At 47.4% G+C, this 24118-nt stretch overlaps 1 protein-coding gene across 3 annotated transcripts in view; it reads right to left on the bottom strand.

Moving 5' to 3' along the window:
• Positions 1 to 19294, bottom strand: part of IL34 (interleukin 34) — a 56190-nt gene extending 36896 nt beyond the window's left edge. Inside the window, exon 1 of one of the 3 annotated variants that reach the window (XM_058674669.1) lies at positions 18873 to 19294. The gene's annotated coding sequence lies outside the window, so the exon portion shown is untranslated. Of the gene's footprint in view, positions 1 to 15623; positions 15719 to 18872 lie in introns of those variants that run through there. The other 2 variants (XM_004599965.2, XM_058674667.1) reach the window with 2 other exon arrangements.
• Positions 19295 to 24118: the final 4824 nt, after the last annotated feature.

Genomic DNA, 24118 nt, shown 5'->3' with positions numbered 1-24118 from the left:
TTCACTTCAGATCCAGCTCCTTGCTAAGGCCTGGGAAAAGCAGTAGAAATCGGCCCATGTGCTTCATACCTGCTAGTCATGTGTAAGACTGGGATAAAGCTCCTCACTCCATCCAGAGAGTGAACCAGTGGATAGAAGATGGCTTTTTCTCTCTCCTCCGTACCACAATGCTCCACGCTCCTCTCCCTCTCTGTCTCTCTCTCTGTAACTCTTCATAATAAATACATATTTTTTAAAGACAGTAAGTGAAGTGACCGGCTGCAAGCCAAGGGATGCCCAGAAGCTACCTGAAGAGAGTGTTCTCCCCTACTGGCTTCAGAGGAGCATGGACGCCAGCTCCAGAGGGCCTCCTAGCCTCTGAGCCAGTGACAAGCTTCTTCCAGGCCTCTCATGACGGTGCAGGGTCCCAAGGCTTTGGGTCATCCTCAACTGCTTTTCCAGGCCACAAGCACGGAGCTGGATGGGAAGCAGGGTTGCCAGGATACATACCGGTGCCAATATGTGATCCCGGTGCGTACAAGGCAAGGATGCAGCCACGGAACCAGGCCCCAACCTTTTTTTTTTCTAAGATTTATTTTATTTTGTTATTGGAAAGGTAGATATACAGAGAGAAGGAAATACAGAAAGAAAGATCTTTTGTTTGCTAATTCACTCCCCAAGAGGCCACAATGGCCAGAGCTGGGCTGATCCAAAGTCAGCAGTCAGGAACTTTTTTGGGTCTCCCAGGCGGGTACAGGGTCCCAAGGCTTTGGGGCATCCCAGGCCACAAGCAGGAAGCCAGCTGTGAAGTGGAGCAGCCAGGACATGAACCAGTGCCCATATGGAATCCTGGCAACTGAAAGGTGAAGATTTAGTCACTAGGCTATTGTACCAGCCCACCCCCTCTTTTAAGATTTATTTATTCTTTGAAATCAGAGACACAGGCTAGGGGTGGAGGGGAGAACCAGCTTCCAACTGTTCATTCACTCTTCAGATGGCTTCAATGGCCATATTGGGCCAGGCCAAAGCCAGGAGCCAGGAGCTTCATCCAGGTTTCCCACACGGGTGGCAGGGACCCATGCCAAGGGACCAAGCACTTGGGACAACCTTCAGTGCTTTTCCAGGTTATTAGCAGGGAGTTGGACTGGAAGTGGAACAGCCATGATGTAAACCAGGACTTACATGGGATTCTGGCTATGCCACACATGCTTGCCCCTCTATCAGTCTGTCTTTCTTTCCTTGTTTCTCTCTCTCTCTCTCTTTCTTTGGTAGATTTTACAGAGAGAGGAGGACAGAAAGATCTCTTAATTTGCTGATTCATTCCCCAAATGGCTGCAACAGCCAGAACTGAGCTACTTTGAAGCTGGGAGCCAGGAACCTTTTCCAGGTCTACCACATGGGTACAGGGCCTGAGGACCTGAGCCATCCTCTGTTACTTGGCCAAGTCACAAACAGGGAGCTGGATCAAACGTGGAGCAGCTGGATCAAACATGAACTGAAGGGGAATGCCAATACTGCAGGGCAGAGGATTAGCCTGACGCACCAGTGTGCCAACCCCTTAATGGGTCTTAAAGACAGTAAAAACAGCCTCTCTTCTTACATTCTTTTTCTATCAATTGTAGAGCATTGCACTGTATGTGGACTATGATTTGTGCAACCTGTCTCCTCTTAGGACATTTCAGTAATGTCCAATCCTCAGCTGGCACAAACTATAATGCAAAGACTCTTTGTACAGCTTTATTCCCAGCAAGGGTCAAAGGCAGAAGCACAACTCCCTGGGCAAGCGTGTGGCAGAGTGGGTTAGGTCACCCTTGGGATGTCGACATCCTCTATGGGAGTGCTAAGTGTTAGCTCTCTCCCTTAAAAAAAAAAACACATTTTATTCATTTTTATTGGAAAGGCAGATATACAGAGAGAAGAAGAGAAAAAGAGCGTCCATGCTCTCCCTCGCCTCCATGGGCTCTGCCGGGCCCATGCTACTCCACTTCTGATCCAGCTCTCTGCCACTATATCCGGGATGAAGGAGATGGCCCATGTCCTTGGGTTCCTGCCACTCCAGAGACGACCTGGATGGAGCTCCTAGCTCCTTGCTTCAACCTGGCATATCCCCCGCTATTGCAGGCATTCAGGCAGTGAACCAGTGTTTAGAAAATCCCTCTTTGTCCTCCCACTCTTTCTCTTTGCAACTGCCTTTCAAATAAAAATAAACAAATATTTTAAAAGATGAAAGGGCCTGGCACAATGACTCTGTGACTACATCCTTGTCTTGGAACCACTGGGATCCCTTATGGGCACCGGTTCATGTCCTGACTGTTCGTCTTCCCATCCAGCTTCCTGCTTGTGGCCTGGCAAAGCAGTAGAGAATGGCCAAAGCCTTCAGACCCCGTACCCATGCAGGAAACCTAGAAGTTCCTGGCTTCGGATCGGCTCAGCTCCGGCCATCGCAGCCACTTTGGGAATGAAGCAGCGGATGGAAGATCTTTTGGCAGTCTCTCCTTCTCTCTGCAAATTTGATCTGCCTTTCCAACAAAAAATAATCTTGAAAAAAAGAACAGTTCACTGTTGAGGAATAGGAGATATATTTAAATGCTAGAACGCTCTTGCAAAAGGGCATTCCAAAGGAAATCAGAATAATTCATACCCTTTACAAGCAATATGAGAGTTGTTTTCCTTTGGATGGCTGGGGCTTTTGGGTTCCCGGAAGAGACAGCAACACACAAAGCTCCCACTCGTTCAAAGAGGAGAAGGAGCCCTTCCGGGGTCTGCACTGGTAGGAAGCTGGATTCAGGAGCAGAGCCAGCACCCAACTGCAGGCACTCAGACACAGGATCCAGGCTTCCTAAGCATCATCCTAACCCCTCCAGGCTCCTGGTTTCAGATCAGCTCAGCTCCTGCCATTGTGACCACTTGGGGAGTGAATCAACAGACATAAGATTTTTCTCTGTTTCTCTTCCTGTTCCAATAAAAATAAATAAATCTTAACAAAAATATGATGCACCCAAACTTATCCTTTTAAAAAATGTATTTACTTACTGGAAAGGCAGAGTCAGAGAGGTGGAGAGGTACAGAATGAGCTCTTTCATCAACTGGGTCACTCCCCAGATGACTGCAACAGCCCCAGTGGGGCCAGGCTGAAACCAGGAGCCATAGCACCCTCCGGGTTTCTCCAGTGGATGCAGAGACCCAACTATCTTCTGCTGCATTCCCAGGAGTATTAGCAGAGAGCTGGATCAGAAGTGGAGCAGCTGAAACTTGAACTAGTGCCCATAAGAGATACTGGTGCTGCAGGCAGCAGCTTAATTAATTGCATCACAGTTCCGGACCTTAAATTGATCTTTTAATTTCACCTTTTTTTCCTTTACAACTTTCTTAAGCACCTTCCTATGCACAGAAGGGAAGTTTGCTTATTTGTTTTTAATGCAATCAAATCACCATATTCATATAACTCTGTAATGTGCTTTTTCTTCCCACTACAAGCCAGGATTCTTTTTTTTTCTTAAACCCTGCAGATACAAACAAGTGGTGACATATATTTTCCATAAATAGGATTCAGGCAGGCATGCTGAGTGTTGTAGATATTTTCAGCTCCCTCTCTTTGCTGCTTCTCCCTTCCCCTCTCTTGCAACCCCACGCAGGAGCCACGTCGTGCAGCCCTGAGGACTTTTCTTCACACTCATATAAACCATGGACATCACACACGCATGACTGCAAGTATAGTGCTCTGAGTCATTTGGAGATATTTGCTTTATAAAAGTGGGATCAGAAGGGCCCGGCGGTGTGGCCTAGCGGCTAAAGTCCTCGCCTTGAAAGCCCTGGGATCCCATATGGCGCCAGTTCTAATCCCGGCAGCTCCACTTCCCATCCAGCTCCCTGCTTGTGGCCTGGGAAAGCAGTTGAGGACGGTTCAATGCATTGGGACACTGCACCCGTGCGGGAGACCCGGAAGAGGTTCCTGGTTCCCGGCTTCAGATCGGCACGCATCAGCCCGTTGCGGCCCACTTGGAGAGTGAATCATCATACGGAAGATCTTCCTCTCTGTCTCTCCTTCTCTCTGTATATCTGGCTGTAATAAAATGAATAAATCTTTAAAAAAAAAGTGGGATCAGAAGGGAGTGTTTACAGAAGAACAGTAAACTTCCTTCAGGACTAGGAAGAGGAGCTTTCTCTGGTCCTTGTCTGCTTCCAATTTTGGGTCCCCACCCCTTCTCATAATAACCATCAGGAGCGCTCCAGAAGCCCCTCAAAACAAACAAATAAACAAACAAAACTAGAAGAGATAGAGAACAAGGAAAGCTTAGAAACAGACAGGAAACGGTCAGCATGGATGCACTTATAACTCACTGGGTGGGACACAAAGATTAGTTACTCCTCACTGGGGTATGGAAGATTTCTCTGCACACCCCTCCTAAACATGCTCACCTAAACAGCTGACATATATCCTGTTAGAATTATAGAGTTAGACCACCTGAAAAACAGCCAGGTTCAGCGAAAACATGCTTCAATGCTATAAATGCTATAAACTGCTAAAGACTAAAATTAAAATAGACAGGAGACAGCTGAATAGCAATCTATAGCCTTTTTAAGGTGTATAGAACATGGTTGAATATAAACCAAAATTGAAATGTCTATGAAGAAGTCAGAGGTTGTGGTTGAGAACCTGCATTTTCCTAGTAACATATTAGTTAATCAATACCATGTCAATTAATGTCACAATGTTGTAAATGGTTGGAAATATTATGTTGGGGCTTTTAATTGATTGGGATGACACTCTGCCAGCTCTACCTTCAGACCAGAGATGGTCTCACCAACAAACCATTGAACTTACCAGGACAATAAGATGCTGGACTTTATGCTTGGTAAATACCTCCAATGAAAGAATGTCAACTGAATTTGAATTATGGAAATGCAACAAGGTGGAGCAGTCCGCCATGGGGGGAGGGTGTGGGGAGGGGTGTGGGGAATTCCAGTGCATAAAAAATGTATCACATAATGCAATGTAATTAATTTTAAAAAAATGAAATGCGGGGCCTGGTGGCGTGGCCTGGCGGCTAAAGTCCTTGCCTTGAACGCCCCGGGATCCCATATGGGCACCGGTTCTAATCCCGGCAGCTCCGCTTCCCATCCAGCTCCCTGCTTGTGGCCTGGGAAAGCAGTTGAGGACGGCCCAGTGCCTTGGGACCCTGCACCTGCGTGGGAGACCTGGAAGAGGTTCCTGGTTCCTGGCATCGGATCGGCGTGCACCGGCCCGTTGCAGCTCACTTGGGGAGTGAAACATCGGACGGAAGATCTTCCTCTCTGTCTCTCCTCTCTGTATATCTGACTTTGTAATAAAATAAATAAATCTTTTTTTTAAAAAAAATGAAATGCAATAAAAATATGTTTAAAAAAAAAAAAAGAAGGGAGTGTTTAGCTGAGGTTATGAGGATGCCGAATTCCACACTGGAATGCCCGAGTTCATTTTCTCCTGCTAACGCATGTATTGGGAGGAGGCAGTGATGGCTCAAGTGATGGGGTTTCTGCTACCCAAGAGGGAGACCCAGATTGAATTCTGGGCTCCTGGTTTTGTACAGTGGGCATTTGGTGTGTGAATGAGCAGAGGATCTCTGTCTCTGATTCTCAAAATACATTAAATGTCATATTAAGAAAAGTGAGATTATATTAGTATGTAACTCCATTTCTTACTTTTGTCATTCAATATAATCAGCGAGGAAAACCCCTCCATTTGAAAGGGAGAGAGACAGAAGTCTCTCTTTGATCTTCTGTTCGCTGGTTCTCTCTCCAAATGCCCACAACAATCAAGGCAAGACCCAGGCCGAATCCAGGAGCCCAGAAATCAACCTCACTCTCCTACAACAGAGGCAGGATACAAGCACTCGAGCTACACCAGTGTTGCAGGTAGCATCCCATAAGAAAATATTGAGAGGCCAGTGCTGAGTAGCATGTAAGCTGCTGCCTACAACTCCAGCATCCCATATAAGTACCAGTTTGAGTCCTGACTGCCCCCTTTCCAATCCAGCTTCATTTTAATGTAACTGGGAAAGCAGTGGCTGAAGGCCCAAGTGCTTTTAGGCCCCTGCCACCTATATAGGAGACTCAAATAGAGTCCCTAGCTCATGCCTTCATTTTAGCCCAGCCTTGGCTGATGCCACCATTTGAGGAGTGAGTCAGTAGATGGAAAATCTCTCTGTCTCTTCATGTCTTCCCCCTCGTTCTCTGTTACTCTGCCTTTCCAGCAAATAAATGCTTAACAAATAAATATAAGATCAGCCATATAAAGAAATCACATCTCTGACTCAATAAAAAAGGGAACATTCAATAGGCACAAGGGCTAAGCAAGCAGCATGTCAGAAAATACTTCTCTCCTTTTGGAATTAAGCTGATGTGTGTGGCCAGTGCTCACTGATCAGACTCCAATCTTTTTTTTTTAAATTCATTTAGTTTTATTGGAAAGGCAGATATACAGACAGGAGGAGAGACAGAGTGGAAGATCTTCCATCTGATGATACACTCCCAACATGCTGAGCTAGGGAAAAGGATCCCTCTGCATATGCCTGAGCACTGGATTCTGGGCTCCCAGGAGAAGCAACAGAGTGCTGTGAGCACAAGCCCAGGGTTGGCTTCAGAGCCCCAGCTTCTTCATCCATCACATGCGGATGAAATTTGCAGTAAGTAGCCCTGGGTGTGGTCAGTGGTCCGCTCTGATCACTCTACACTTGGCACACACACCAACAACAGCAGCTCTGCCTTCACTGTGACTGAACACAACCACCAGAGATGGGGGCAGAGATGTATCATCACCAGGAGCCTACTGGCTCCAGTGCCTGAACCGTGGCAGGAAAAGGAGATGCCACAGAGCCCAGGTCTTTAGCTGGAAGAGCTGCCTCCAGCCTACAGTGGAGACCCAGGCAGGGGAATCTCTGACCCAGGATCTGGCACTCAGATGCCAGGTTCACGGCAGTTCACTTGCTCTCCCAGGCTTTTCATCCCAACCTGTCACAGTCTCCTCCCTTGGCAGTGTGGATCTCAGCATGGCTGAAGGGTGCTGTGATCTGAATGTCTGTGTTTCCCTAAAACTCACAGGTCGAGAGCCTAAGCCCCCCAAGAGGATGGTACTCAGGAGGTGAGGCTTGTAGGACGCAATCAGATCATGAGGCTGGAGCCCTCACAAACAGGATTAGTGTCCTAATAAGAGACTCCAGGGAGATCACGTGCTCCTTGCACCACAGAAGCCTACAGGGAAAAGATGGTTGTTTAGGAATACAAATCCCTCATCTGCTGCCCAATCTGCTGCCATCTTGACCTGGGTCTTCCCACCCTGCATACTGACTTGCTGACAGGCTACCCAGCCTGCACCATTTTGCTATGACAGCTCAGATGGACTCAGATACACTGTTTCTCCTGAAGGAAGTCATTGAAGTTGTTCAACGGTTCTTTCCCCAGGACTGAAAAGGAAAACGAAACTAAAACATTAAAATGCAAGCACCTGTCTGGAGGGATTCCAAGCCCTGGCATCTGTATTCTGATATGAATCTGCTCCCATGACGGGACTGGAAGCCTCCCAAGGCCGCCCCTTTCTTGTCCCCACCCACTGGCCTTGGAAAGCAGCCCTTCCAGACTGAACCAGCTTCCCTCAGATCTGAGCAGCAGCAACTTTCCCAGGCTCTGGGTAGGAGCAGCTTGTCCTGCTGAAGGCCTTGGGGAGCCCTCCTTCTACCTTTGTTCTCTCCACAGGGACAACAAAACTTGCAGGCAGAGCTCCTGTAGGAATCAGATGCAACAGAGATGCACAAACAGCAGCTCCAGGAAAACATCATGTCTCTTCTGAGACTGGCCCAGAGTAACTGGCTTTGTTCAATGGTTCACAGTCTCTAGAAAGACCCACAGGAACCTGGCATCAGTCGTCTAAGCTAGCGAGGGGAAGGTGAAGTTATACGCTCAAGGCTTCAGCCTAGCTCAGCTGTGGTCAATGTGGCCATCAAGGGAGTGCACCAATTGATGAAAGATATCTCTCCCTCACTCTTTTCCCCTTCATTTGTAACTCTGCCTTTCAAATATACATAAATACATCTTGAAAAAAATTTCAAACACAATACTGGGAGAGTATTACGTCTAGCAGTTAAGATGTCCATGTATCTCATCAGAATATGTAAGTTCGAGTCTTTCATCTGGTTCTTGACCCCAGCTTCCTGCTAACAGGCATCGAAGGCTCAAGTACTTGGGGCCCTGGCACCCATTTGGGAAATCCAGATGAAGTTCCTGGCTTCTGGCTTCAGGCCCTGCTATTGTGGACATTTAGGGGGTGACCCGGCACTTGAAAGATCAGAGTCTCCCTGTCTGCCTCTTTTTCTCACTGGGCCTCTCTGCCTTTCAAATAAAATAAAAATAAAAAAAAAATGAAGAAGCTGGGGCCGGTGCAATAGCTCAATTAGCTGATCCTCCACATTTAAACACCAGCATCTCATATGGGTGCTGATTTGTGTACTGGCTGCTCCATTTCTCATCCAGCTCTCTGCTTGTAGCCAGGGAAGTAGCTGAGTATGGACCAAAGTCTTGGGACCCTGCACCCACGTGGGAGATGCAGAGAAGGCTCCTGGCTCCAGGTTTCAGACTGGCTCAGCTCTGGTCGCTGTGGCCATTTAGGGTGTGAATTAATAGATGAAAAGATCTCTTTGTGTCTCTCCTCTCTGTATCTCCGCTTTTTAAATAAAAATAAACAAATCTTGGGCCTGGCGTGGTAGACTAGTAGTTAAAGTCTTCACCTTGAATGCGCTAGTTCTATTCCCATATGGGCACCAGTTCTAATCCCTGCAACACCCTGCTTCCCATTTAGCTCCCTGCTTGTGGCCTTGGAAAGCAGTAGGGGATAACCCAAAGCCCTGGGACCCTGCACCTGTGTGGAAGACCCGGAAGAGGCTTGTGGCTTCAGACTGGCTCAGCTCCAGCGATTGCAGCCACTTGGGGAATGAATCATCAGATGGAAGATCTTCCTCTGTCTCTCCTCCTCTCTGTATATCTGCCTTTCCAATAAAAATAAATCTTAACACAAAAAAAAAAAAAAAAAGAAAAAAGAAAACCCTCTTTTAAAAAATAGAGTAAGGTGGAGGACAAGACATTTTTAAAATGAAATTATCCAGTGTATGTATGCTATGGGCTTGGACAGTTCAGGCTTCAAGCTTCAGATCCAGGGCCCAGCAGCGTGGCCTAGCGGCTAAAGTTCTCACCTTGAATGCACTGGGATACCACATGGGTGCTGGCTCTAATTCTGGTAGCTCCACTTCCCATCCAGCTCCCTGCTTGTAGCCTGGGAAAGCAGTTGAGGACGGCCCAAAGCCTTGGGACTCTGCACCCACGTGGGAGACCCGGAAAGAAGTTCCTGGCTCCTGGCTTAGGATTGACACAGCACCGGCCGTTGCAGCTCATTTGGGGAGTGAATCATCGGATGGAAGATCTTTCTCTCTGTCTCTCCTCCTCTCTGTATATCTGACTTTCTATTAAAATAAATAAATCTTAAAAAAAAGCTTCAGATCCAGCACTCTAACATCAGTCCCAGCCTGACTTCCTCATTCAAGATGAGAATCAATTTAAGAGTCCATAATTCTAGAACTCACTGCAGAAACAGAACCAGAAATTATGTTGCCTACATGATATCCATTAACAGAGAGAGGGGTGGCCTTGGTACTCTCCCCCAGGAGGTGGGGGTGAGGCGTGGGGTAAGAGCAGAGAGGGGAACAGGAATGAGCCAGGCCAGGAGCCACCCTCTCTGGGAAGCTTTCCCACCTGCAGGAAAACCCCTGGCCCAGCCTGGGCTGGTGGTGACCTCTGTACCTGAGACTGAAACTGAGCAAATGTATTCACCAGAGCTCATGGGTGAGGATTGATGGGGGTCTTTGTTGGTCGGGGAGTAGTTTTAAAGTAGAAGGATATGTGTGCAAGTAGATCTATATAATTTGAAAGGAGTTTGGGGAAAAATTGCATTGTAACAATAAAATGAAGACACGGTAATTTGAGACTTTCATCATGCCGATACGGAGGGTTAACTCCAATAAAAAAAGATTTCTCACATAAAAAAAAAAAGAGAGAGAGAAAGCGAGGGGCAGGCCTATGGAGTCTGTGCCCCAGATAGTCGAGGTGGGAAAGAACTTGAAGTGTGCTCCAGTGCAGCTAGAGATTGTCCTGGAGTACCCCTTTCTAGTCTGAAACCTTGGGGAGATCCCTGAGGAGCTGCTTCTCCATCCATAAAAGACTCCTACCCAGGGCAGCGGAGAGGGCCCAGAAAGGGCCTAGAGAAAGCTTAACTGTATACTCCATCCCCCAGCTACAAGGGTATTAACACTCCTTCCATCAGATCCAGCAAATGAGACAGCTGCAGGGGCACGACAGGGAGAAGAGAAGTCCTCCCTGAATGTCAGTTTCCTTTTCTGTAGTATGGGAGCAGCCACAGGGTTGCTGGGCTCTCCGTGAAGCCAGGGGAATGTCCAGGACTTGGGCTTGGCACCCTGCTTGGCACAGAGGGGTCATCCCAGCTCCCTGGGTTGTCCTGCCAGGGCTTCCTTCACTGCAGCTATAAACATGGTTGTAATCCTGCCTCACATTTTAGGCCAGGGACCGTGGTCCCTGCCAATGAGGTGCTAGGATGGAGCTGGACAGAATCACGAGGACGAGGCCTTGGCAACCTGGTGACGCAGGGCTGGAAAACCTAGCTGCCAAAACGGCAAAGGGAACTCAACAGCTACGGGAAAGGCCTGAAGCCCATGAAGAGACTCATAATCAAGATCCTGTTGAATGGAAGAAGGGAGACATTGAGTGTTGTGGAACCTGGCTCCCAGTCAAGGCCAGCGTTGTCCTCAGACCCTGGGAGCCAAGCAGCTTGGCCTGGCTCCTCAGAAGATCCAGCACTGAGCTTGTAAGGTCAGCCAGAGGGAGGGGACAATGCTGAGTCACAGACAGGGGAAAGCAGGGGAAGTGTGTCTCGTGAGGAGGAAATCCACCCATCAGATCCCTGGGAACAGGCTGCAGGGTGCAGGAGTGGCAGGGAGTGGCCTGCATGGAGTCAATGGACTGGGGAATTTCCACCGAGTCACATTGCCTGGGTTCAAATCCCAGCCCCACCACCTACTGGCTGACCTTGACCAGCTGACTTCACCCTGGCACCTTGGTTCCCCGGTGATAACAACATCCACTGCACAAGGTTGAGGCAGATGAGTACTGGAGAGTCAACCTATTCAGCACGTAACAGTGCCTGACCGAGTCAGTGACACCAGTCACTATTACTGTCACTGAAGGGACAGCCAGGGATAAGGCTTGCTGCCTGTCTGCTCCCTCTCCCTCTAAGCTAGGTCCCCCATTTATACAGGCCTCCTGTAAGCAGCTTTGCCTGGACTGGGTCACAGCAGAGAGAGGCAAGGCACCTCAGAGATGCCTCCTGGTTGAACCTCCACCTCATGCTGGAGTCTCTGCCAGGCTGCTGGTCTCTGCTTGCGTGTCTCTACTGACAGGGAGCTCATCACTTCATGGACACGGTCAGTGCCAGCTCAGCCGCCACCTCCACCCTGCAAACTGCCCCTTTTGGGAAGTAATCTTCCTGCCAGGGACTTTCCGATGTCAGGAATCCGCCTACTCTACAAGTCCTAGGAGCCCAGTCACTCCTCCAGGGAGTCTCCCAGAGGCTGAGCCCTCCCTACCTCCAAGCAGCCCTGGCAGAATGATGTCAATCATCCCACGGGGGCACAGGCGCCCACTCCGAGGCCTGGATCTGTTGTCTGCTCTTCAGCACCACCCACTCAGAGGCAAAAAAAAAAAAAAAAGCCTGGGATTTCCACAAGCCTGACTTGGACAACAGTTCACACACACACATTGCCTCACCAAGTCCCTGTAAGGGACCTATTATTTTTCTCCCATTGTTCACATTTTTTTTTTAAAGATTTATTCATTTTATTACAGCCAGATATACAGAGAGGAGGAGAGACAGAGAGGAAGATCTTCCGTCCGATGATTCACTCCCCAAGTGAGCCGCAACGGGCCAGTACGCGCATATCCGATGCCGGGAACCTGGAACCTCTTCCGGGTCTCCCACGCGGGTGCAGGGTCCCAAAGCTTTGGGCCATCCTCGACTGCTTTCCCAGGTTACAAGCAGGGAGCTGGATGGGAAGTGGAGCTGCCAGGATCAGAACTGGCGCCCATATGGGATCCCGGGGCTTTCAAGGAGAGGACTTTAGCCGTTAGGCCACGCCGCCGGGCCCCATTGTTCCCATTTTGAAACACCCCCCCGACAGTACCTGTGAATGTACTTCACATCGTATGAACTGTACACTGAAAAAAAATGTTTGAGATGATGCTTTTGATGTTTTATATATTTAGTATATAACACATATCTGTGTGTATGTGGACAGTCTTTCTTTTTTTAAAAAATATTTATTTTTACTACAAAGTCAGATATACAGAGAGGAGGAGAGACAGAGAGGAAGATCTTCAGTCCGATCATTCACTCCCCAAGTGAGCGCAATGACCGGTGCTGCGCCAATCCAATGCCAGGAACCAGGAACCTCTTCCAGGTCTCCCACTCAGGTGCAGGGTCCCAAAGCATTGGGCCATCCTCGACTGCTTTTCCAGGCCATAAGCAGGGAACTGGATGGGAAGTGGAGCTGCCAGGACTAGAACCAGGGCCCATATGGGATCCCAGCACATTCAAGGTGAGGACTTTAGCTGCTAGGCCATGCCACCGGGCCCGGACAGTCTTAATTGCTCAGTTTTTCTGGGTCTGTTTTATTTCACTTAGCACAGGGAGCCCCAGGTTCAGCCATGCTGGCATCTGTGATGGGATTCTGTCTCTTTCCCTGGTGTCTGGATCACCCTTTTCTCATTCATTCATCTGTCCACGATGGGTTTCTTTCTATCTCTTGCAAATAGTGCTGGAAGGAACAGGGGCATATAGTTCTCTGCAACTCTGCTCTTGGGGCCAGGATTGTGGCAATGATAAGTTAAGCTGCCTTCTGGAATGCTGGAATCCCACGTGAGTGCTAGTTCAAATCCCAGGGCTGCTCCACTTCCCAATTCAGCTCCCTGTTATTGTGTGCCTGGGAAAGCAGCCTAAGACGGCCCAAGTATTTTGGCTTCTTGGTAAAGGGAATTTACCAATGATAGGAAATCTCTTTGCATATATGGGGCAACACTATTCAGCTCTAAAAGGAAAGAATCCTATCACACATTACAACTTGGAAGACCCTTGAGGACTTTATGACAACTGACATCAGCTAGTCTCAAGAAGCCTGAAAGACTACACTTCTATCAAGAATCCAGGGGAGGGGTCCAAGTCACAGTCAGAAATAGCAAGGTGGTTCCTGGGTAGGGAAGGGAGACTCAGTGTTTGCTGAGCACAAAGTTTCAGTTTTGCAAAATGACAGAGTTCTGGAGATCTGCTGCTGTTACGCCGGCATCGCACATAGGCAACAGTTCTGGGTCTTGATCCAGCTCCCTGTCAACGTACCCAAGAAAGCAGTCAAAAATGGCTGAAGTGCTTGGGTCCCTGCACCCGGCTGGAAGATCCAGATAAGTCCTGGCTTTGCCCTGGCACAGCCATTTGGGGACTGAATCAGCAGATGAAAGATCTTTCTCTCAGCAGATGAAAGAATCTCAGTCTCTCACTCTCTCGCTCTACAACTCTACCTTTCAAATAAATAAATCTTAAAAAAAAAAAAAAAAAAAAAAAAAAGGCTAACAGCCCCAGCATGATGGCCTAGTGCCTAAATTCCTGCCTTGCAACTGCCAGCATCCCATATGGGCACTGGTCACTGCTGCTCCACTTCCCATTCAGCTCCCTGCTTATAGCTTGGGAAAGCAGTAGAGGATGGCCAAAAGCCTTGGGCCCCTGCACCCGTGTGGAAGACCCAGAAGACTCCAGGCTCCTGGCTTCGGACAGGCTCAGCTCCGCTGTTGCAGCCACTTGAACCAGCAGATGAAAGATCTTTCTGTCTCTCCTTCTCTCTGTATATCTGCCTAAGAAAAATAATAAATAAATCTTTTTTAAAAAATCCTTGCAAGATTTTAATGACATGAGAAAAGTAGGAAGACAAAGAAGCAGGAACGTGACAGTTCTTGGGAAAGAGGTTGGTTGGGATTGGAGGGAAGGGACTATTAAGAAAACATGGGGCGGGCATTTCAGCCACCACCTAGGATGGCTGCCATCCCCAATTCAAATGCCTGGGATGGAGTTCCTCCTGTACTTCCAATCCAGCTCTTGCAATCCCGGGGAGGCAGCAAGTGATGGTTCAAATATTTGGATCCCTGCTGTCTCCCATGAGAGTCCCAGGCTCCTGGCTTCAATTTGATTCAGCCCTACTGGTTATAAGCATTTGGGGAGTAAACCAGTATATGGAAGCTTTCTCTCTTCTTTGATTTGGCTTTCAAATAAGCTTAGGAAGAAGAAAAGTGGATGAGTGGGGGTTGGGACTTTGTCAGAGTCCTGGGCTAAGGGTGGACTTCGTCATGAGAGGTGGTAGCCTCCCTGAAAACTTTGAGCAGGGGCCTGGTCCCTCCAAGTGGGTCAAGTTCTGAACCTTTTCCCTGTAGTGAAATCCAAACCCATTCACATCCCCTTAGCCCTGACCTCCAGGATGTAAGGCATAGAGTGAGCTCTCCAACCGCATGAGAGCTCATGAGGGAGGTTTCTGATGGACAGCAGCCCAGTTTCCAGGAAGTACCACCCATCACTCACAGAACACAACTCTCACAGCTGGAGCCCAGAATGCCTGTGGGGACTCTCCCAGGCCTGGCGTGAGGGGTCACAGTTCTTAGGACTTCCTGATGTTTCTCTTGGGGGTCAAAGGCCCAGAATGCCCATTTTAGACAAGAGGTCTCTTCCTCCCAAAGCCAGGTCAGTGAGGGACACAGGATAGGATAGTATTGCCTCTGTGGTGGGGAATATGGCCTCCAGAGACATTCCACAGATCCCCATATGAGAAGAGATGGAGAAAACCTAATTGCCCTAAGCTCATCTGAGGCTGAAGAGAAGAACATCTTTGCTGATGGAGGGGAACTGGAAACCAGAACCCCGGAACCTAAGGTCTCCAACTCCTAGGCCAGTTTTTGCTGCACCAAGTCTCTCCTGGGAATCCTACTCTACAGTAATTTAGCTGGAGTCCCATGAAAGCCCTGAGATATGGGAAAGTAGTGGAAGATGCCCCAAGTCCTTGGGACCCTATATCCACAAGGGAGACCCACAGAGCCTCCTGGTTTCGAATCAGCTCAGCTCTGGCCATTGCGGCCACTCAGGAAGTGAACCAGCACACCGAGAATCTTTCTTCCCTCTGTAAATCTGACTTTCCAATAAAAATAAATATATCTTAAAAAAAAACAAACAAACCCTGAGATGGGGTTCAAGGCTGGGAGCATCCCAGGCCTCCAATTACCATCCTCCAACCCCCACAAGGCTGCCAGAATAGCTCCAAGCCTGCTAGCATTCCCAAATCATGAGATCAAGTCAAAATTCTCATTTGATCTTCATGGTTCTTCAGAATTCATACCTGTATCACCACCCCCAATCCTCCCCCATCAACTGCTCTTAAGAGAGATAATTCATGCACATGGTTTATCAAGCTGTAAGGACCAAGAGAGCAGACAGTGCAGCAGTTACCTCTTCTGTTCACTACCTGAATGTTGCCAATAGCTAACAGTCAAAGCCACAAGCCAGGAATTCACTCAGGTCTCCCACGTGGGTGGCATGATGTGCATTAACAGGAACCTGGATGGAAAGGGGAAGCGAAGTCAGGTCTCACAGGCAGCTCAAGCAGCCCTCCTGAGCTTCCAGTCCTTCCCCAAGCTCTGTTCAGCTTCTGCATTTTTCCTACTTCTGCCACATCGGCTGCTTTTCACTCTTTAGCATGGAGATAACCCCTACTTGTCTCCTCTGCCTATATCACAGGCAGGGAGCCCTGCCCGTCTGGTTTCCAGCACTGGGGCCAGCCAGCCAGCCCAGTAAAGGGAAAGAACAAGTGACTTTTTGGCCTTCTGCAGCTCATCCTGGAGCGTGGCCTCAGCTTCTCACTGCAATGGGCTTATCAAGGGGCTGGTGCTTCCATGGCATGGGGATTCACATTTCCATTTCGCAGACGAGGAAACTGAGGTTGAGCAGTTCAAGGACTGCCTCACAGGTAGGAACTGATAAAGCCACCACTGGAACCCTGCCTGACTCATATTGGAACCCAAGTTCATTTTGCTCTGTCACTTACATAGCCTTACAGTGGCCCGCCACAGTGGCAGCAGTGTGGAGAATGGAAGGATACAATGACATCCTCCACTCTGTCTAGGGCTCTGAATGAGGTGGTTGAGACACTGAAAGGGTCACATCAAGATCTGATGGGAATGAGATTAGTACTGCAGGATAGTCAGTTCAGATGCCACCTGCTACACTGGCATCCTATATGGGCATTGGCTGCTGCACTTCTGATCCAGCTCCCCGATAAAACACCTAGGAGAGTAGGTGAGGCTGGCTCAAGTGCTTTGGCCTGATGAAGTCTTGTTTGTTTTTGGCCATTTGGAGAATAACTGTGATTGGAAGACCACTGTCTTCCCTCTCCAACTCCACCTTTTAAATAAATAAAATATTAAAATAAATAGAAAAGAGCTAACGGCAGGAACATAGCAAGTTAAGCCACTGCTTGCAAGGCAAACATCTTATAATGGAGAATTGGTCCAAGTCCCAGCTATTCTGATTCCAACTAAGCTTTCTGTTTAATGTGCCCAAAGGCAGCTAAAGATGGCCCAAGTACTGGCAGTCCTGCCACTCACCTGGGAGCCTAAAGTGCAGCCTTAGGCTCCAGGCTTCAGCCTGGACCAGACCTGGCTGGGGTAAGAAGGGTAAGGGTATGGTGGGCCTTCAGAATGAGCCCTTCAGTTTGGCACAGATACAACCTAAAACAAAAGTAAAGCTGACACCACTGGCATCCCATAATCTTTTTGGATCCATTTTTTTTTTTAAATGAAAAGTCAGATATACAGAGAGGAGGAGAGACAAAGAGGAAGATCTTCCCTCCGATGGTTCACTCTCCAAGCGACTGCAATGGCCAGAGCTGTGCCAATCTAACGCCAGGAGCCTAGAGCCTCGTGCGAGTCTCCCACATGAGTACAGGGTTCCAAGGCTTTGGGCCACCCTTGACTGCTTTCCCAGGCCACAAGCAGGGAGCTGGATGGGAAGCGGGAGTTGCAGGGATTAGAACCGGCGTCCATATGGGATCCTGACATGTGCAAGGTGAGGACTTCAGCCTCCAGGCTACTGCACTGGGCCCAATAGATGAATATATCTTAATATATTAAGAAAGAGGAGAAAGGGAGAGGGGAGAGGGGGAGAGAGGGAGGGGCAGGCTAGGAGATGCCCTTGGCCTTTTCAATTCCACACTTTGTAAAATGGCTTAGGTGAAACTGCAGGTTTAGAAGAGCCCTGTGGGTATGCTAACCAGATACTAACTAGCACCTAAATGAGATTCCAGTGCTTGAAAGGTGAAAATTTAGGCATTGTGCCAGATATTCTTCTTAAGCCACCAGACATTGCCCAGTATTGAGGCATACCACAATAAAATTCTGCCTAGAGTGCCATCACCCCACAGGGGTGTTGGGTCAAGTCCCAGCTGCTCTAGTTCCAATCCAACTCCCTGCATATGGCCTGGGAAATCAGCAGAGGATGGTCCAAGCCTTGGGCCCCTGCACCTACATGGAAGAACCAGAGGAAACTCTGGCTCCTGACTTTAGAGTCGTCCAGCTTCAGCTGTTGCAGCCATTTGGGGAGTGAATCAGTAGATGGAAGAACTCATTCTGGCTCTCCTTCTCTCTGTAATTCTGCTTTTCACATAAAATTTTTATTTAAAAACAAAAACACCACATCAGACACCATGTTAGATGCTTCACACACACTATCTGGTTCCCAATATCTTCAGTCTTAACCACCTCAATCTTACATATGAACTCACATAACCAAGCTGTTGGGTAACAGTCTTAGGTCAGGCTAGTCTGCCTTCAAATGACAAGCTCCTAACTGCTATACTAAACTGTCTCACTCTTCTTTCTCCTCTCCAAGCCACTAAGAATCTGGAAATTAAGAAATCTGAGTTGATGGCATGTCTCTTCAGTGAGCTACAAAAACATTCTTGCCCTTGGCCCCAAGTATTCATGCTGGACATAGAATAAACACTAAGGAGAGAAAACAAAGAGAGCAAAATAAACAAAACCCCACACAACTTAAAAGATCGAAAAAAGCTATTTCTACAGAGTCGTTCAAATTGTAAAATGCCTGAAAGTAATCTAACTTCATGATCTAGCAAGAAAGGCTGTGTATCCTGGGAGGTTGCTAACATGGCAAAAAAACCTGTGCACACTTTCAAAATGAGATCTAGTTAGTTGATTTAGGTGCACTTAACATAAATGTAAAGTATAGTAACAGAATACTTCATTTTATCTTAATTTCAGAAATGCCATCTGAATGAGGGTGGCTGACCTAGGGCAGTTTGTATCTTTTTCTTTGAAAGAATTTTAAGTCAATTAATTTTTGAACAAGTAACTCATGCAGAAATAATTCATGCATATGCTATATCAAGCTGCAAGGACCAAGAGCAGACAGTGGAGCAGTTACCAAGTAACGCATGTCTGTCATTTTGGAATGCAGCCTTTTCAACTTAGTTATGTGGATCTGCTTCTGTTTTACAAGGCTGACAATCACAAAAGTTAAAAAGTGAAACCTGGAACAGACAATTCACAACACTTCTCTGAGACGCACTTCAGACTGGGGCTGTTGTTATCACATCTAACCCAAGTCCCTCCTGCTGTGACCATGAAGAAAGAGCGCAGTATCAATATGGTGAAGCCAGGCAGAAGCAAACAGGTCATGTGAGAGAAAGCCATTGCCTTACCTGCTTGTGTGCCAGGATGCAGTCTCCTCAGGCTTGCTGCCACCCTTCAGCAGCTCCAGGGCCCAGGAGCAGGTGCCTAGTTGTGGGCACAGGGGAGGCTACGGCTTCCCTATCCGATGAGAAGGGTGAGCAAGGCTCACCACTGCAGCTCTGACTCAGGAATTGGAGCCAGCAAGGGCGGGGCAGGGCCACGTGGCCCCAGCCTGCCTTGGAGTAGGAGGGAGCCTCAAACCCGGAGGACCAGCCAGGGAACTATTCTGAAGGGCGAGCTGTGTTGGGAGTCCCCCTAAAATCCAGTCCTTCCTGGTTCCCAGGAAGATTGGATTTTAAGGCACTACACAGGCTCCTTTCCAGAATCCTGATAAACCACATCTCACAACTTAGTAACGGTGTAGTCCTTGTACTTTTTGAGTGTGGCTAGTGTTGGGGGTGGAAGATACTTGATGGAGAGCGCCTTTTCAAATCATACCGCTACTGAGGCCCAGGAAGTTGGCCAGTCAACAGATAGGGAATGTACACAGAGATCAACTCTATGTAGTCTAACCCTAAGGCCTCAGACAGCCCTCACGGTAAATGCCAGGAGAGAAGCGCTCAGCCCCTCCTCCACAAGTTCAACTCCTCCCGAGTTCATGGCTTTACCTGGATCACAATGCCTAAGCTGAGGATAGCCTTGCCCAGAAAAGCTCTATGGCCACCTAAGGGACTGTCTCTACTGCATTTTCATAGCTCACAGACATTAGAACATTCTGTTTGTGGTTCAGCGCAGGCAGTATTGCAAGAGACCCTTTACTTCTTCCACTAGCAGGCATTGCAATGGCATGAGTGCCTGTGATCAATTATCAAACTGAATTGGCAGGATTTTCCTGAATGCTGGCACGCCTTTCATTTAGGGGACTCTTCTGACCAGACTCCAGAAATGCTGATCTAAGACATGACAGCAGGTCTCATTCTGAGTGTCAGAACCAGGATTTGTTCAGGACATGCTTTCTTAGAGGACTCACACTGAATTCCTGGTTTAGCCCTGAACTTTTAGCAGGGCATTAACGCCCACACAGGGATGTAACAAGCTAATTCCATTTCCACCCTGTCCCCACCCCAACCTCTGTGGCTCCCATGGCCAACACCCTCTGCCAGGCCCTGCTGTGGAGTTCTGCCAAGGTGTTGATTCACTTGGACAGCAAGAGTACAAAAATAAATAAATAAAAATCCAGAATGTAAGTGGCTTCAGGTCTTCCAGAGTTATGCCTCTTTAGACCCAGCACTTCCTGTTACTATGACCACAGGGAAGGTTTCATTCTCCCCATTTCGCAGACAGGAAACCAAGAGCAGGCTCTGAGGCTGCTAAACACATACAGAACTCCTAATGCAACTTCATTCCCACTTGGCATTTGACAGATGAAATCTCTGATGGCTTCATGTGGCAAAGTTCATGTTCTCCAGTTACAGCATCAAGCACTTAAAGCCAAGAAGATCCCTAGTGTGTTTTTGTAAAAGCATTAGGCCCTCATAACCCACAAAACATCATTAGCATGTACATATATATCCATGGTCCAAAATTAACTTTGGAAAAACTCTCCTCAAAGGACCTAAAAGAATTGGTTTGCAGTCAGAGAAGGAAGTTTTACTGGGTGGCCTGTGGATTGAAAACCCAAGGATCAAGTTTTGGAAGGCAGGCAGAGGTGGAGAGAGTTTGCATGTGGGATTACAAGCGGAGTTCTCACAGAGCCGTTTAGTACAGCAGAGGACTGTGGGGTGGGTGGATTACTGAATAGGGCACTTCAACTACTTCCAGTTGGACTTTACCAGACTATTTTCAAAACCGAAACTTCCAAACTTTGTCAAAATTTTTGTTTCACTTGAGCAAGCAGCAAGTCCCCTCATTCCCCATAACAGACAGAAGATTGTGAAATGTACAAAACTCTAGTCTTCAGGCTAGCACAGTGGCATAGCAAACTAATCTGCACAGCCCAAAGCATTGGGGCCCTACACCCATGTGGGAGACCCAGAAGCTCCTGACTCAGCTTTGGACCAATCCAGCTCTGGTTCTTGGAGCTATCTGGGAAGGAAATAAGAAAATGAAAAATTCCTGTCACCTCCCCAAGTCCTTCAAAATAAATAAATCTTTTCATTTATCACCAAGTCATCAAGCAGTTACCTACCACCAAGCTGAGGTGCAGACCACCAGGTTATGAATACCCTCCTTGAGTCTCTAGTGAGGAGACCTGGGAAATGGCAGCACACTGCTTATGCTTAGTAAAAACTTGAGTCACAACTCCTTGCTAACGCACATGGCTAAGTGGAAGATGTCCCAAGCATATGAGCCCTTGCTACCCACACAGGGAAGGAACCCAGATGGAGTTTCGGACTCTTCATTTTGGCTTTGCACGGCCCTGGGGAGTGAACCAGTGGATGAAGATTTGTCCTTGTCTTTCTCTGTAACTTTGCCTTTTAAATAATCTTTAAAATCAAGCTGAAACAGAAAGCCGACCTAAACCCTCGTGTAAAAAATGAATCCAGGAGGCTCTTCAGTAGGCAAGCGAGTGTCCTAAGCTTCTTGAGATACTTGGGTCCTCTGGCTTATTGCTAGGCGGTCGATGTCTGCACTTTCCATTTATTCAAACTCTACCTGAGCACTACCTGAAGCAGAGTAAATCAATCAATCGCTGCACAGGACTGTCCTGGAGTGAACCATCTCTTCCCCCACAGTTCTATTTTCAGAAGTCTGTCTGTTGTCAGTAACAGAGATGTTTCTGCAGAGATATATAGTCCTGCAGAAAATTAAGGGTGTAGGGCCTGGCCCAGTAGCCTAGTAGCTAATGTTCTCACCTTGCACACACGGGGATGCCATATGGGCACTGGTTCTAATCCTGGCAGCTCCACTTCCCATCCAGCTCCCTGCTTGTGGTGTGGGAAAGCAGCTGAGGACAACCCAAGGACTGGGACCCTGCACTCCTGTGGGAGACCTGGAGGAAGTTCCTAGCTCCTCAGGATCACCTCAGCTCTGACCATTGTGGCCACCTGGGGAGTGAACCAGCAGATGGAAGATCTGTGCCTCTTGTCTGTAAATCTGAGTTTTCAACAAAAATAAATCAATCTATGAAAAAAAAATTAAGGTTGTAAAAATGTCTTAAAATTATTTGCATGCAATATTCTAACTGCAGATGAATAACTGGATAAGTTTTTACAAAAGCATATTAGTATTTTAATAAAAAATTCAGAATTTTTAAAAAGTTAAAAGTTTGACCATATTTCAAGAACTTTCCCCATTTCCCTCTCATGAGCCTTGCAAGCCACAGGAGCAGCACACATCCCAGAGACCAACATCCTGTGAGCCGAGTGAACCCAACAGCGTTTCCCAGTCCGGCAGCTGTCCTGCTAGCAATACATTTACAAAAAAAAAAAAAAAAAAAAAGCAACATTCCATCTATGGCTCAACTTGAACCCCTTTTCCCCACAAGAATGCTATTCTTGGCAAGAGATCTTCCAAAGGAAATAACATCTGCACAACCTCTGTCCATAAGGTCAGTAGAAAGCTGAGGCAGCTGAAATCTTCTCAGTGCTTCTTAGATGGAAGTTGCAATAACTTCACAGAGGAGAGCACTGGGAAGCAGCTTGATAACCACAAGCAAGGACCTCGAGCTCCAGGGACTATCCCTTCAAACTCAACAGGAGCTCTCGTGTGTTCTACAAGGCTGACGGCAGTTTCCTTTACTCAGCTGCTCCATCAAACCAAGAGAGCCGATTAAGTCCCCTGAACTTAACTCACTATCTTCCAATTATTAAATATTTGTGAAAATCCCTTCTGAAGGTCTTGAGGTAACACATAAAATTTCTCCTCTCACATATTCAGGAAGTCTTGTGTGCCTTCTCACAGACATGAAGCAAACTGATGGATAGGCCTACAGAGCAGGCTCAATGGGACAATTATTGATTCTTTTTGTATAATTCCTACTATGGTAATAAGACTACATCAAATGAGATGGGAGCGGCTATGAACAAGGAACTACTACTCAAATGTCTAGACAATGTATCTCAGCATCATACAACCCTGAAACAACAGACGTAGGGCCACAGGAAATGTCTTGCAATTTAGCTTTTCATTCGTAATTCAAGCATTACCTATCATGCACTCAGCTTAGGGATTGAATTCTTGGCAAGAAAGACCTAGGTCTCTATTGACTGATCTAAAACTCAGTCATGGGGGCCAATGTTTGGTAAAGAAGTAAAAAAAAAAAAAAGAAGTTAAGTCAATGTTGATCTATTTCGGAGCCAACTTTCTGCTAATGAGAGGCAGCAGATGATGGTACTTATGCAACCTATACAGGAGACCCAGGTAAAATTCCAGGGTCCTAGCTTCTGCCTGGTGTCTCCCTAGCTACAGCAGGTATGTGGGGAGTAAACCAGTGGATGGAAGATCTCTCAAACAGAAGTTGAACATAAGGGCTTCCCACACAGCCTAGAGGAGTTGTTTTCCAGTGTGGGCTGCAGTATTTCTTAAACTGAGCCACTTCCTGCTGCCAGACACTAAGTGCTCCTCCTTAAACCACAAAGACTATGGAACCAAAGTGTGAGTGTGTATGTGCTGCAGAGCAGGCCACCCCTTGATTGCCCATGTGCCTTTAAACAGGGCCCACATACTCCAAATTTGTTCCCCAAGGGCAGGTTAGTACCTGGCTCCTTCTATACTTACTGACCTCTCCTAGTAGTAATAGCACCAAACATCTTTACAGGAGCTGTAGAAGTAAAGAGAATGCTTGTTACATGAGAATATCAAGATGGTACTCATGCTTAACTGTTTATCCCATCATTTCAAGACATCAAGCAAAGGAAGCTCAAACAGGGGTAGAGAATCAGTCACTCTACCTCCATATCCAACAGGAACAAAGGTGAGTGTTCACATGGTTACTGATCCCAAGTTTCAAATGAAGGGCAGGAAGAATCAGGGGAAGTTAACAGAACTATCACAGAGCCAGGGAAGCTGGTAGCCAGAGTGTTCTGGAAGTCTAAGTAGGTACCCAGAAGGAAGGAGGCCATTCAGTCTTTACTCAAGGATAGGATCAAATCTCCCACTAAATCCTCATTCCCAGAAAAAGTCACATGGCCACCATTCACCGTAAAAACTAGGTTTGTATTTGTTTCAGTTTCACAGAGTGAAGGAACTCAGGAGCAGTACTATATCTACCCTAGTTCCCACCAAAATGTGCCTCTACCTCCCCCACACACAAAGGATATTATACAGAACTATA

Source organism: Ochotona princeps, chromosome 16 (assembly GCF_030435755.1).
Source record: "Ochotona princeps isolate mOchPri1 chromosome 16, mOchPri1.hap1, whole genome shotgun sequence".
In the NCBI taxonomy this organism is placed as follows: domain Eukaryota; kingdom Metazoa; phylum Chordata; class Mammalia; order Lagomorpha; family Ochotonidae; genus Ochotona; species Ochotona princeps.
Note: the sequence above shows the minus strand (reverse complement) of the source record. Positions and strands in the feature narration are given on the sequence as shown.